At 43.5% G+C, this 13,347-nt stretch overlaps 1 protein-coding gene across 1 annotated transcript in view; it reads left to right on the top strand.

Annotated features, from left to right (window-relative positions):
- LOC127909421 (uncharacterized) overlaps window positions 1-13,347 on the top strand; it is a 202,774-nt gene that overhangs the window by 169,268 nt on the left and 20,159 nt on the right. The gene's annotated exons all lie outside the window — the stretch shown is intronic.

The raw sequence follows: 13,347 nt of genomic DNA, 5'->3' as shown, positions 1-13,347 counted from the left end.
CCATTTAGCAGACGCTTTTATCCAAAGCGACTTACAGTCATGTGTGCATACATTCTACGTATGGGTGGTCCCGGGGATTGAACCCACTACCCTGGTGTTACAAGTGCCATGCTCTACCAACTGAGCTACTGTTGATACAGGACTTGTTTTACTGTGGATATAGATATTTTTATACCTGTTTCCTCCAGCATCTTCACAAGGTCCTTTGCTGTTGTTCTGGGATGGATTTGCACTTTTCACACCAAAGTACGTTAATCTTTAGGAGACGGAACGCGTCTCCTTCCTGAGCGGTATGATGGCTGCGTGGTCCCATGGTGTTTATACTTGCGTACTATTGTTTGTACAGATGAATGTGGTACCTTCAGGCGTTTGTAAATTGCTCCCAAGGATGAACCAGACTTGTGGAGGTCTACAATTGTTTTTCTGAGGCCTTGGCTGATTTCTTTTGATTTTCCCATGATGTCAAGCAAAGAGGCACTGAGTTTGAAGGTATGACTTGAAATACATCCACAGGTAGACCTCCAATTGACTCAAATTATGCCAATTAGCAGAAGCTTCGAAAGCCATGATATAATTTTCTGGAATTTTGCAAGCTGTGGCACAGTCAACTTGGTGTATGTAAACTTCTGACACACTGGAATTGTGATACAGTGAATTATAAGTGAAATAATCTGTCTGTAAACAATTGTTGGAAAAATGTGTTGTTTCATGCACATAGTAATGTCCTAACCGAGTTGCTAAACAAGAAATTTGTGGAGTGGTTTAAAAACAAGTTTTAACCAACCTAAGTGTATGTAAATGTCCGACTTCAACTGTACGTAGCTTAAGAAACAAAGTTCATTAAATCAATCATTTGCTAGTAACAGATGACATGGTGGAGGTGTTGCTGTTTATATTCAGAAACACATCCCTGTAAAGCTTAGAGAGGATATCATGTTAAATACTGTTGAAGTAATATGGCTACAGGTTCATCTGCCTCACCTAAAGCCCATACTTGTATACAGTAGGCGAGGCTAATCAGCCAGGTAAAATGGCGTTGACTAGGCAACTGGGCCGACAGATAAACAAACAAGCAGAATGGAGTACTGTGATTAATGGACAGTCCAGCGTGCGTCAGCTATGTAGCCAAGAGATCAGTGTCCAGGGGGCAGCGGTGGATGGGCAGGGAAGCTGGGCTGGCGAGTGTTATCCAGGTTTAAAAAAAAACTAACAATGACTAAATAGCTTGTAGCTAGTTAGCTGGTTAGCGTCTGGAGGTTCTTGAGTGTGTCATAAAAATAAAATAAAAAGTAACAGCGATTCCGTATCACAGTGGGTGAGGCAGGTTTCCGGAAGGTATAAACAAAATCAAAATCAAAAAGAGATAGAAAGTAAATGGGTTCAGAGTGTTTGGGATGCGGTGATTCAGATGGTTAGCAGGCCTGTGCTAACAAGCTAACAGTTCGTAGGCCCGGGCTAGACAAGCTAGCTGTTAGCAGGCCGAATTAGCAAGCAGGGAGATAGCGAGGGCTAGAGAGTTAACCTTTGGGGGACGTCGCGATGGGGTGAGTCTGTTTATTCCTCTTCATGCGGTGACATCGACAGACCGGTCGTGGGCCCGGGTAATTGTAGCCCAGGAGTATGCTACAGGTGCTCTAGTACGCTAGGTGAGCTGGGGACACAGCGATTCAGAAAGCTCGCGGGCCTTGGCCAGCAGATGGATCTTTGGCGATGTCGCAACGAAAAAGCCTGTTGAAACCACCTCGGACGATTATGTCGGCGGACCAGTCGTGATGGATCGGCGGGGCTCCGTGTCGGCAGTAAAGGGTCCAGGCCAATTGGCAAAAGAGGTATTGTTGGACCTCTTCGGCTAGTCGGGAGATGGGCTTAGGTCGAGGCTAGCTCAAGGCTAACTGGTGCTTGCTTTGGGACAGAGACGTTAGCCAGGAGTAGCCACTCGGATTGCAGCTAGCTAGTTGCGATGATCCGGTGTAAAGGTTCAGAGCTTGCGGTAGGAATCCGGAGATGTGGTAGAGAAAAAGCAGTCTGATATGCTCTGGGTTGATGTCGCGCTGGTGTCCTAGTTAGCTTTGAAGACCGCTAGCAGTGGCTAACTAAGTACTAGCTAGTAGCTAGTTAGCTGGCTAGCTTCTGATGGGGGTTCCGGTTCTAAAGTAAAGTATAGAAAAAGCAGATCCGTACCACATTGGGTGATGCGGGTTGCAGGAGAGTATATTCAGCTCTAGTTGGAAAGTGAGATTAAAATATGTACGAAATATATACAGAAAAAAAAAACGAGGAAAACTATATTTACACTAGACAGGACGGGACAAGACAAAACACACGTCCGACTGCTACGCCATCTTGGATTAAGTTAACCCACTGTTCCTAAGCCATCATTGAAAATAATAATTTGTTCTTAACTGACTTGCCTAGTTAAATAAAGGTCAACTTTTTTTTTTAAAGCTTCAAACTGTAACCAGTGCTTGCAACCTGGTTCAGGTGATCAGTCAACCTACCAGGGTAGTTGCAACAGGAATGAAATCATCAACATGTATTGATCAAATATTTAGTAATGCTGCAGAAATTTGCTTGAAAGCACTATCCAGATTCATCGCATGTTGTGATCACAATATAGTAGCCATATCTAAAAAAAATAAAGTCCAAAGGCTGGGCCTAAAATAGTATATATTGCTAAAATAGTATATATATTATTATTATTATTATTATTATTATTATATATTAGTATATAAGAGGTCCTACAATACGTTTTGTAGTGATTCTTATGTTGATGTAAAGATCATTTGTTGGTCCGTGGTGTGTAATGGGGAGTACTTGACACATTTATGAAATTGCTTATTCCAGTTACCAATAAGCATGCACCCATTAAGAAAATGACTGTCAATCATGGTCTGCTGCTGGAAAAAAACATGTGTTATGGCTTTAAAACCCCTGCTATATTGTGGATAAAGAGGTACCTGTCTAACAGAGGGTGTTCTTTAATGGAAGCCTCTCCAACATAATCCAGGTAGAATCAGGAATTCCCCAGGGCAGCTGCCTAGGCACCTTACTTTTTTCAAACTTTATTAATGACATGCCACTGGCTTTGAGTAAAGCTAGTGTGTCTATGTATGTGGATGACTCAACTCTATACAAATCAGCTACTGCAGTGACTGAAATAACTGCAACACTTAACAAAGAGCTGCAGTAAGTTTCAGAGTGGGCCACAAGCAATAAGTTAGTCCTACATTTTTCTACAACTATAAGTATTGTATTTGGGACATATCATTCACCAACCCTAAACCACAACTATATCTTGTAATAAATAATGTGTAAATTGAGCATGTTGAGGTGACTAAACTGCTTTGAGTAACCCTGGATTGTATACTGTGTCATGACACTCCTGTGAGAATCCAAAGATCAGGTTACAATGGATCAACATCTACCAGACCCCTCTCACCCACAGAGGGAAGGAGGGATTGATGTGGGTTTTTTATTACAGCTCATGCCAATCGGAAATTGTATGCAGCAGGGGACTCTTTTTGGTCTTCAGTAGTGGTGATTGTAATCTCTTTGTTACAGAGAGGTTTTGCCACCCAAAAGTCAACATTGGGACAATATTTTTAACATCTGAATGTGGGGAATGATGAGAGATGGAATATGGGAAATGAATAGGGCTCCGGGCAGCCGAGCGGAAATGGAGGAAAACTCGCCTCCCTGCGGACCTGGCATCCTTTCACTCCCTCCTCTCTACATTTTCCTCCTCTGTCTCTGCTGCTAAAGCCACTTTCTACCACTCTAAATTCCAAGCATCTGCCTCTAACCCTAGGAAGCTCTTTGCCACCTTCTCCTCCCTCCTGAATCCCCCCCCCCCCTCCTCCCTCTCTGCAGATGACTTCGTCAACCATTTTGAAAAGAAGGTCGACGACATCCGATCCTCGTTTGCTAAGTCAAACGACACCGCTGGTTCTGCTCACACTGCCCTACCCTGTGCTCTGACCTCTTTCTCCCCTCTCTCTCCAGATGAAATCTCGCGTCTTGTGACGGCCGGCCGCCCAACAACCTGCCCGCTTGACCCTATCCCCTCCCTCTTCTCCAGACCATTTCCGGAGACCTTCTCCCTTACCTCACCTCGCTCATCAACTCATCCCTGACCGCTGGCTACGTCCCTTCCGTCTTCAAGAGAGCGAGAGTTGCACCCCTTCTGAAAAAACCTACACTCGATCCCTCCGATGTCAACAACTACAGACCAGTATCCCTTCTTTCTTTTCTCTCCAAAACTCTTGAACGTGCCATCCTTGGCCAGCTCTCCCGCTATCTCTCTCAGAATGACCTTCTTGATCCAAATCAGTCAGATTTCAAGACTAGTCATTCAACTGAGACTGCTCTTCTCTGTATCACGGAGGCGCTCCGCACTGCTAAAGCTAACTCTCTCTCCTCTGCTCTCATCCTTCTAGACCTATCGGCTGCCTTCGATACTGTGAACCATCAGATCCTCCTCTCCACCCTCTCCGAGTTGGGCATCTCCGGCGCGGCCCACGCTTGGATTGCGTCCTACCTGACAGGTCGCTCCTACCAGGTGGCGTGGCGAGAATCTGTCTCCTCACCACGCGCTCTCACCACTGATGTCCCCCAGGGCTCTGTTCTAGGCCCTCTCCTATTCTCGCTATACACCAAGTCACTTGGCTCTGTCATAACCTCACATGGTCTCTCCTATCATTGCTATGCAGACGACACACAATTAATCTTCTCCTTTCCCCCTTCTGATGACCAGGTGGCGAATCGCATCTCTGCATGTCTGGCAGACATATCAGTGTGGATGACGGATCACCACCTCAAGCTGAACCTCGGCAAGACGGAGCTGCTCTTCCTCCCGGGGAAGGACTGCCCGTTCCATGATCTCGCCATCACGGTTGACAACTCCATTGTGTCCTCCTCCCAGAGCGCTAAGAACCTTGGCGTGATCCTGGACAACACCCTGTCGTTCTCAACTAACATCAAGGCGGTGGCCCGTTCCTGTAGGTTCATGCTCTACAACATCCGCAGAGTACGACCCTGCCTCACACAGGAAGCGGCGCAGGTCCTAATCCAGGCACTTGTCATCTCCCGTCTGGATTACTGCAACTCGCTGTTGGCTGGGCTCCCTGCCTGTGCCATTAAACCCCTACAACTCATCCAGAACGCCGCAGCCCGTCTGGTGTTCAACCTTCCAAAGTTTTCTCACGTCACCCCGCTCCTCCGCTCTCTCCACTGGCTTCCAGTTGAAGCTCGCATCCGCTACAAGACCATGGTGCTTGCCTACGGAGCTGTGAGGGGAACGGCACCTCAGTACCTCCAGGCTCTGATCAGGCCCTACACCCAAACAAGGGCACTGCGTTCATCCACCTCTGGCCTGCTCGCCTCCCTACCACTGAGGAAGTACAGTCCCCACTCAGCCCAGTCAAAACTGTTCGCTGCTCTGGCCCCCCAATGGTGGAACAAACTCCCTCACGACGCCAGGACAGCGGAGTCAACCTTCCGGAGACACCTGAAACCCCACCTCTTTAAGGAATACCTAGGATAGGATAAAGTAATCCTTCTCACCCCCCCCCCCCTTAAAAGATTTAGATGCACTATTGTAAAGTGGCTGTTCCACTGGATGTCATAAGGTGAATGCACCAATTTGTAAGTCTCTCTGGATAAGAGCGTCTGCTAAATGACTTAAATGTAAATGAATATCTATTTTGCGATATAAAAAACATGAGATGGCGCACACCCATAATAATAGTTTGTGTGGAGGAGCTGACTAACAGCAAATACACTATAAGCTATCAAAATAAAGTTGCACACTCCATGTGTAATTGGGTAAATACTCTGTCTATTTTGTGATGTCATATATTTTTTAAATAAAAGTGATATGACGAAAATATTGTAATGTGAAGAGCTTTCACAATATGTATGTCAGGTTTACATCCTTTACGTTGTGTAGGATCAAGGATGAAGAGAATATTTGTGTTAACTAAAATCACATTCCTATCTTTTCTTACGAGATCATAGTTTTGATGATACTTTGCCCAGTAAGTAGCCACGCCCGAGGGAGCTCAGAGAGCGTATCAGCATGACGGAAACGTCCCCTTTTTACTAGAGTGTATAAGGATCAGAATGATGAGAATTAACATACAGTATCAGACCATTCAATGTGATGACATTGAATCAATGGGGAAAACTGATTGGAATTGAAAAAAGTCAAACTTGAACCTAAATCCAATGATGTGGCAACCTTTTTTGTGGATTTCACGTTAGCTGACAAGTCAACCAAATGTAAATCATAACTCGACGTTGATCTGATGTCTGTGCCCAGTGGGTACTGCCACGTGGGTACATGCATGCACGTTCGAAGACAGACAGACAGACAGACAGACAGACAGACAGACAGACAGACAGACAGACAGACAGACAGACAGACAGACAGACAGACAGACAGACAGACAGACAGACAGAGGCATGTGCATGCATTGAGCGTCTCTGCATGAATCACAGAGCCATAGCACAGGTGATTGAAATGTTACACATATACTGTGTGTCCAAAGCAGCATGTCATCATACGCCGAGTGTACAAAACATTAGGAATACCTTAATAATATTGAGTTGAACCCCTTTTGCCCCCAGAACAACATCAATTTGTCAAGCAATGGACTCTACAAGGTGTTGAAAGCTTTCCACAGGGGTGCTAGCCCATCTTGACTCCAATGTCAAGTTGCCTGGATGTCTTTTGAGTGGACCATTCTTGATACACATGGTTAACTGTTGAGCATGAAAAATGCCGCAGCATTGCAGCTCTTGACACAAACCAGTGTGACTGGCACCTACTACCATACCCCGTTCAAAGGCACTTAAATCTTCACCCTCTGAAAAGCACATACACAATCCAAGTCAATCCATGTCACAATCCACACAATCCAAATCCAAGGCTTAAAAATCCTTCTTTAACCTGTCTCATCGCCTTAATCTACACTAACTGAAGTGGATTCAATAAGGGATCATAGCTTTCACCTGGATTCACCTGGTCGGTCTATGTCATGGAAAGAGCAGGTGTTCTTAATGTTTTGTCCACTCGGTGTAAATGCAAAGGTCCACCATTATAGTAAACTGTAGACATTTAAATCATTATCAATGCTTATGATTGACTTTTGAAAATAAATCTAATCCCCTCATTGTTTGTCAAATTCAGGTAGAGATTTGGAGAAGTGCTACTACAGGTAAGAGGAGATCACTGTAGTTTGTGGCTTTTAAGTTTATCTTGCATTTTCATCATAGTCAGTTACTCACATAGAGTTGCTCTTTAGGTGGTCCTTTATAACAACGCACCAACATGAAAATAGAGTCAATACCACCTGAGGAAAGAACCAAGGGGAGTGACAGATAAAGGGAAGATAATCAAGGAGGTGATGGAGTCCAGGTGAGTGTTATGAGGCGCAGGTGAGCGAGAAGATGGTGACAGGGGCCGGACAGGGAGTATACGTGACAATTTTATCAATTACCTTAATGACCAGAAAAAAATATATCAAGTTTACTCATCCAGAGCTAAGCTTTAGCAATGTTGCTAATTATCCATAGGATATCGTGTTTTTGTCATTTTAGGAAACTATCGCTTTAACTGCCACCACCTTGCTTCACCGTAGGGATGGTGCCAGATTTCCTCCAGACGTGAAGCTTGGCATTCAGGCCAAAGATTTGTTTGATTGATTTGAATTCCTCAGACCAGAGAATCCTGTTTCTCATGGTCTGAGAGTCTTTAGGTGCCTTTTGGCAAACTCCAAGCGGGCTGTATTGTGCCTTTTACTGAGGATTGGCTTCAGTCCGGCCACTCTACCATAAAGGCCTGATTGGTGGAGTGCTGCAGAGATGGTTGTCCTTCTGGAAGATTCTCCCATCTCCACAGAGAAACTCTGGAGCTCTGTCAGAGTGACCATCTGGTTCTTGGTCACCTCTCTGACCAAATAGTTATCAGTTTTGAGCAGTTTGATTAAGTGATAGTTAATTGTATTTGGTTCTGCTGTACATGTACGCTGCGGTCACAAGACACAGGTCCACTTATTGTCCCTAGAATTTCTAAGCAAACAGCTGGTGGCAGGGTTTTCTCCCATTGTGCTCCATTTTTTTGGAATGGTCTGCCTATCGATGTGAGAGACGCAGACTCGGTCTCAACCTTTTAAGTCTTTATTGAAGACTCATCTTTTCAGTAGGTCCTATGATTGAGTGTAGTCTGGCCCAGGGGTGCGAAGGTGAACGCAAGGCACTGGAGTGACGAACCACACTTGCTGTCTCTGCCTGGCTGGCTCCCCTCTCCCCACTGGGATTTTCTGCCTCTGACCCTACTACGGGCTTACTAGTGCTCTTCCATGCTGGCCCTAGGAGGGGTGCATCAGGTCATGCCAGTCTTTTTTAGCTATACTCAACTTGAGTGAATTGAGTCACTGATGTGATCTTCCTGTCCAGTTTTGCATCCCCTCGGGCTCATGCGGTGGAGGAGATCTTTGTGGGCCGGGCTATACTCAACCTTGTCTCAGTAAGTTGGTGGTCTGTTGATATGCCTCTAGTGGTGTGGTGACTGTGCTTTGGCAAAGTGGGTAGGGTTTTATCCTACCTGGTTGGCCCTGTCCAGGTCAGACAGCACCACAGTGTCCACCGACCCCCCTTGTCTCAGTCCCCAGTGTCTATGCTGCAGAGTCTATGTGCAGGGGGCCTAGCAGTCTATCCTATCTGGTGAAATGATCCTTTCTTATCTGTTTTTTTCTGTTTCTCTCTCTCTCCCTCCCGGAAGACCTGAGTCTTAGGACCATGTCTCAGGACCACCCGATGACTCCTGGCTGTCGCGGTCTCCAGTCCACCTGGTTGTTCTGTTGATCCAGTTTCTGCTGGTCTAACTGTGGTTATGGAACCCTGACCTGTTCACCGGACATGCTACCTTGTCCCGGACCTGCTGTTGTTGAGCCTCTCTCTCCTTCTCCCTCTTCCTCTCTCTCTCTCTCTCTCTCTCTCTCTCTCTCTCTCTCTCTCTCTCTCTCTTTCCCTCTCTCTCTACCGCATCTGCTGTCTCGACCTCGGAATGCTGGGCTATGAAAAGCCAACTGACATTTACTCCGGAGGTGCTGACCTGTTGCACCACTGTGCACCACTGTGATTATTATTTGACCCTGCTGATCATCTATGAATGTTTGAACATCTTGACGAACTATCTGGCCTTAATGGCCAGGTACTCTTATAATCTCCACCTTGCACAGCCAGGTTCCTGCAGGAGTTAAATATTGTCTTAATATTTTACAAATGTTCCATCCCGAGAATAAATCACTTTTCTCCCGGATAAGTGTCATTCAAAAGCATTACATAGCATAAAATCCCATAGATGTAGCTAGCTGTATGCACTCTTGCATAAATACATAAAACTAGCTTTGGTAGGCCAATCTTTTTGAGTGTGAACTGTATTACTGTACTGTATTGTCTTAGTATTATATGGACTGGAATTACACACACCATTCTAGACATGATAAAGCAGGAGAGAACATGCGATTCTGGTGCAGCATATCCGGCCTACAAAGTTACAAGTATAGGCAAGTGAATTTGATTTTAATTTTGAAATATAATACAGTCAATATGCATAATTCGTAGGCTGACGCATCCCTACATATATTTCATAATATTTAACCTAATGTTATTAGCCTTCCTCCTCTCTCTATTGTTGCTTCATTCCTTCCTTGCTTTCAACAGTTAAATGAAATACGTTCCTTATCTTCATCATTCTAACGACGTACTTGAATAATGTATTATTAGAATTAGATGCAGAAGGCTTTGACTTTTCTTCACAAAGACTGAATGGTTAATTATGGGTCCGAATAAATAACTGCTATAGCCTACATCACGAGTTCGCTTTTCTGTCTAACTAGTTCTATTTGCTGCTATATGTAACATTCAGCAAAAAATAACTTGTGTCCCTCTTCAAATAGTCAATTGGTATAAGATATTCAAAAACAATGTATGACCAGCAAGTTCTTCTAGTCTAGCTTTTCCTGCATGGGACACCAAGATCTAAGACACATTTTTTAAGGAGAGAGGCCAGCGGAGCACAGGTGCTTGCATATTGAGCAAGAGACAGAGGCTAAAAGTTAGAAGCTTATTATGCATAACCAGTGTCGACTCATCATTCAGGGCCGTCATTCATTGAGTTAATAAAGCTGCATACAAACTTGGTCTCTTTCTTACTTTTTTGAGTAAGGAAGCCTAGCTCAGTGATTTCTGTGGTCGTGGGGCAGCCAGCAGAAATGACGGTCCAGAAGTTCTCTAGTGAACATTACCAGTGGCTCAGAGTTCTGTCACTCATGGGGGCACTACATCACCACAAAATCTATGGGTAGAGCTAAAAAAAAATGTAATCCCCTTGGGTGCTGCCATAGATTTACATTACAATTACCCATCCAAGAAGGCTCAAAGTCATTGGCCACAGATACAATTGTGTCAAATCGCGGTATAGCTACAGTAACTTTGATTGGACTGATCATGTCAACATTATACTTTCAAAATCTTAGCTAGCAAGCTAGCAGTTATCATCATGAATCAAGTCGACAATCTACTGGCAAATCATTTTCAAACCTTGTGATATGAAGAGAAATAATGGAGAGAAATTATAGATAAAACGTATCGGTGCTCATCGCCGATTGAACACAAACATTACACAACAAGTTGAACATCGTAAATTCAACAATGAGTGGTTTGGAAGGAATCAGTGGCTAACTGCATGCATTACAAAACAGTCCTACCCTGCTATTCAGTGGAGTGGGTGTGTGATCCAAGTCTAGGTTTAAGGGTCTCTTTTCCAAGTTTCAAAGGATAAACATTCAACATTGGTCATGCTGTCAATCCAGCATGACTTCTGCCGCACTCAAATCAACTGGAAACTTGGAACTGGGAAATCTCAACCTTGTTTTTTCCAAGTTCCCAGTTGTCTTGAAAGCACCATAAATCAAATTTAAATCGTCCAGTTGGCAATTTGATTACTTGTTCAGCAGTCTTATGACTTGTGGGTAGAAGCTCTTAAGGAGCCTTTTGGACCTAGACTTGGCATTCCGGCACTGCTTGCCTTGCGGTAGAGGAGAGAATAGTCTATGACTTGGGTGCTAGGAGTCTTTGACAATTTGTGAGGCATTCCTCTGAAACCGCCTAGTATATAGGTCCTGGATGACAGGAAGCTTGGCCCCATTGATGTACTGAGCCGTACGCACTACCCTAGCGCCTTATGGTCAAGATGCCGAGCAGTTACCATACCAGGCGGTGATGCAACTGATTAGGATGCTCTCGATGGTGAGCTGTAGAAGTTTTTGAGGATCTGGGGACCCATGCCAAATCTTCTCAGTCTCCTGAGAGGGAAAAGTCATTGTTGTGCCCTTTTCACGACTGTCTTGTTGTGTTTGGACCATGATAGTTGGTGGTCTAGAGTGTTTTTCATCTGGTTGCACATGTGACATGCTGGTAGACATTAAGTAAAGCGTATTTAAGTTTGCCGGTCTTTATATTACAGTAGTATAGGCTATGCTGCAGCAAACATAGGCCTACCTGTCACAAGACAAAAAGTTCCCATGATGAGATGATATGTAGGTCTACATACATGGTGAACTACGTCCCATACTGAGATGGGCTGTATGTGCCAACACTGAGGGTAGATTCATCATGCAAAGGCCTTAGAGAAGCCAGATTTAGACATCACATATCATTTAACAGGTCAATTTCACACCATGCTGTTCATATAATGTATTATAATTTACCGGTTTCTCAGAGTTATTTATCCTGGGAAAAGGAGGTGGTTTTGGCCGGTAAATCCCGGTATATCTCAATATTCCACCATTGAACCCTAGTTCCTGCCTTTCTATGAGTTTTTCCTAGCTACATATGCATTGCTTGCTGTTTGGGGTTGTAGACTTATTTTCTGTATAAGCACTTTGTGACATCTGCTGTTTTGATTTGATATTATTAACAAGTGACATGAAAATCCTATCAAAAGTAAAGTGGATTTTATTTTTTGGGTGGGGTTGTGATGGTGTGGTCTTGCATTGTAATTGTGTTTGTTGTAGCTATAAAGTATTCACCCACCTTGGCATTTTTCCTAATTTGTTGCCTTAGAACCTGGAATTAAAATAGGGGTTGTATATCATGTAATTTTCACAACATGCCTACCACTTAGATATAAAATATTTTTTATTGTGAAACAAACAAGAAATAAGACAAAAAAAACAGAAAACTTGAGCGTGTATAACCATTCACCAGCCAAGTGTCAGGATTTGGCCAGGGTTGTTCCGGTTTTTGGTCACTAGATGCCCCCATTGTGCTTTTTGACCTTTTGTTTTCCCTTGATCCCCATTATTATTTGCACCTGTGCCTCGTTTCCCCTGATTGTATTTAAACCCTTAGTTTTCCTCAGTTCTTTTGCTCTGTGTTTGTATGTTAGCACCCAGCCCTAGTATTCTGTGAACTCTTGTTGATCCCGGTAGACTCTCTTGTGGAATTCTGTTTTTTGTTCTTGTTTATTTATTTTTGAGTATCTTTTGAGGCTTTTTATGCTTTACCTTCCACCTTGTGGATTTACCTTTTTGTCTTGGAGGATTACCTTTGTTCTTGTGGAATTCCTTTTGAGGTTGTGGAGTTACATGTTTTCCTGAAGAACTTCACTTTTTACTTCATTAAATACACTGTCTCAAGTACTGCTGTGTCTGCCTCATCCTTGGAACAGAAAGTTGTATTTTCTTCAACAGGTTTATATTGTGGTGAAAGAAGGGTGTGTTTCATAGTTTCAACCAATGTCTGTTCACTTGGGCAGGGCCTCTGAGTGAGCAGAGTTTACTCTATGACAACCAATTCTCTTATTTAGAATCTAAAATTACATGTAATCTTTTCACAGATAGTTTCATATTTAAACATTTAAATTGCACAACAATTCCATGTGAATCTGATAACTATAATGTGTAGACTTTCCAAGATACAGTTTGTCATACTATCATTAGTAATACAACTGGTTGGATTACTGAAATATGGTTCCGTTTCCACCTTTTGATGTTACCAGATTCTCAATGTTACAAAGGCTTTACAAGTGTCAACTCAATAAAGTAGAGAGAAAAGGGGAAAGGTATTTATGGGGGTCTTAAACCTCCCCCAACAGGCCAGCGTGATCTTATTTAGGGGCCTCATAGCAAAGATGATGAATATATATGCACGCACCACTATTCCGGGTTTTTATTTTTTTGAATTTTTTAAAAACAAGTAACAAACAAGTTTCATTTCACTTCACCAATGTTGACTATTTTGTTTATGTTCATTACATGAAATCCAAATAAAAATCTATTT

This window comes from Oncorhynchus keta, chromosome 2 (assembly GCF_023373465.1).
Source record: "Oncorhynchus keta strain PuntledgeMale-10-30-2019 chromosome 2, Oket_V2, whole genome shotgun sequence".
In the NCBI taxonomy this organism is placed as follows: Eukaryota; Metazoa; Chordata; class Actinopteri; order Salmoniformes; family Salmonidae; genus Oncorhynchus; species Oncorhynchus keta.
Note: the sequence above shows the minus strand (reverse complement) of the source record. Positions and strands in the feature narration are given on the sequence as shown.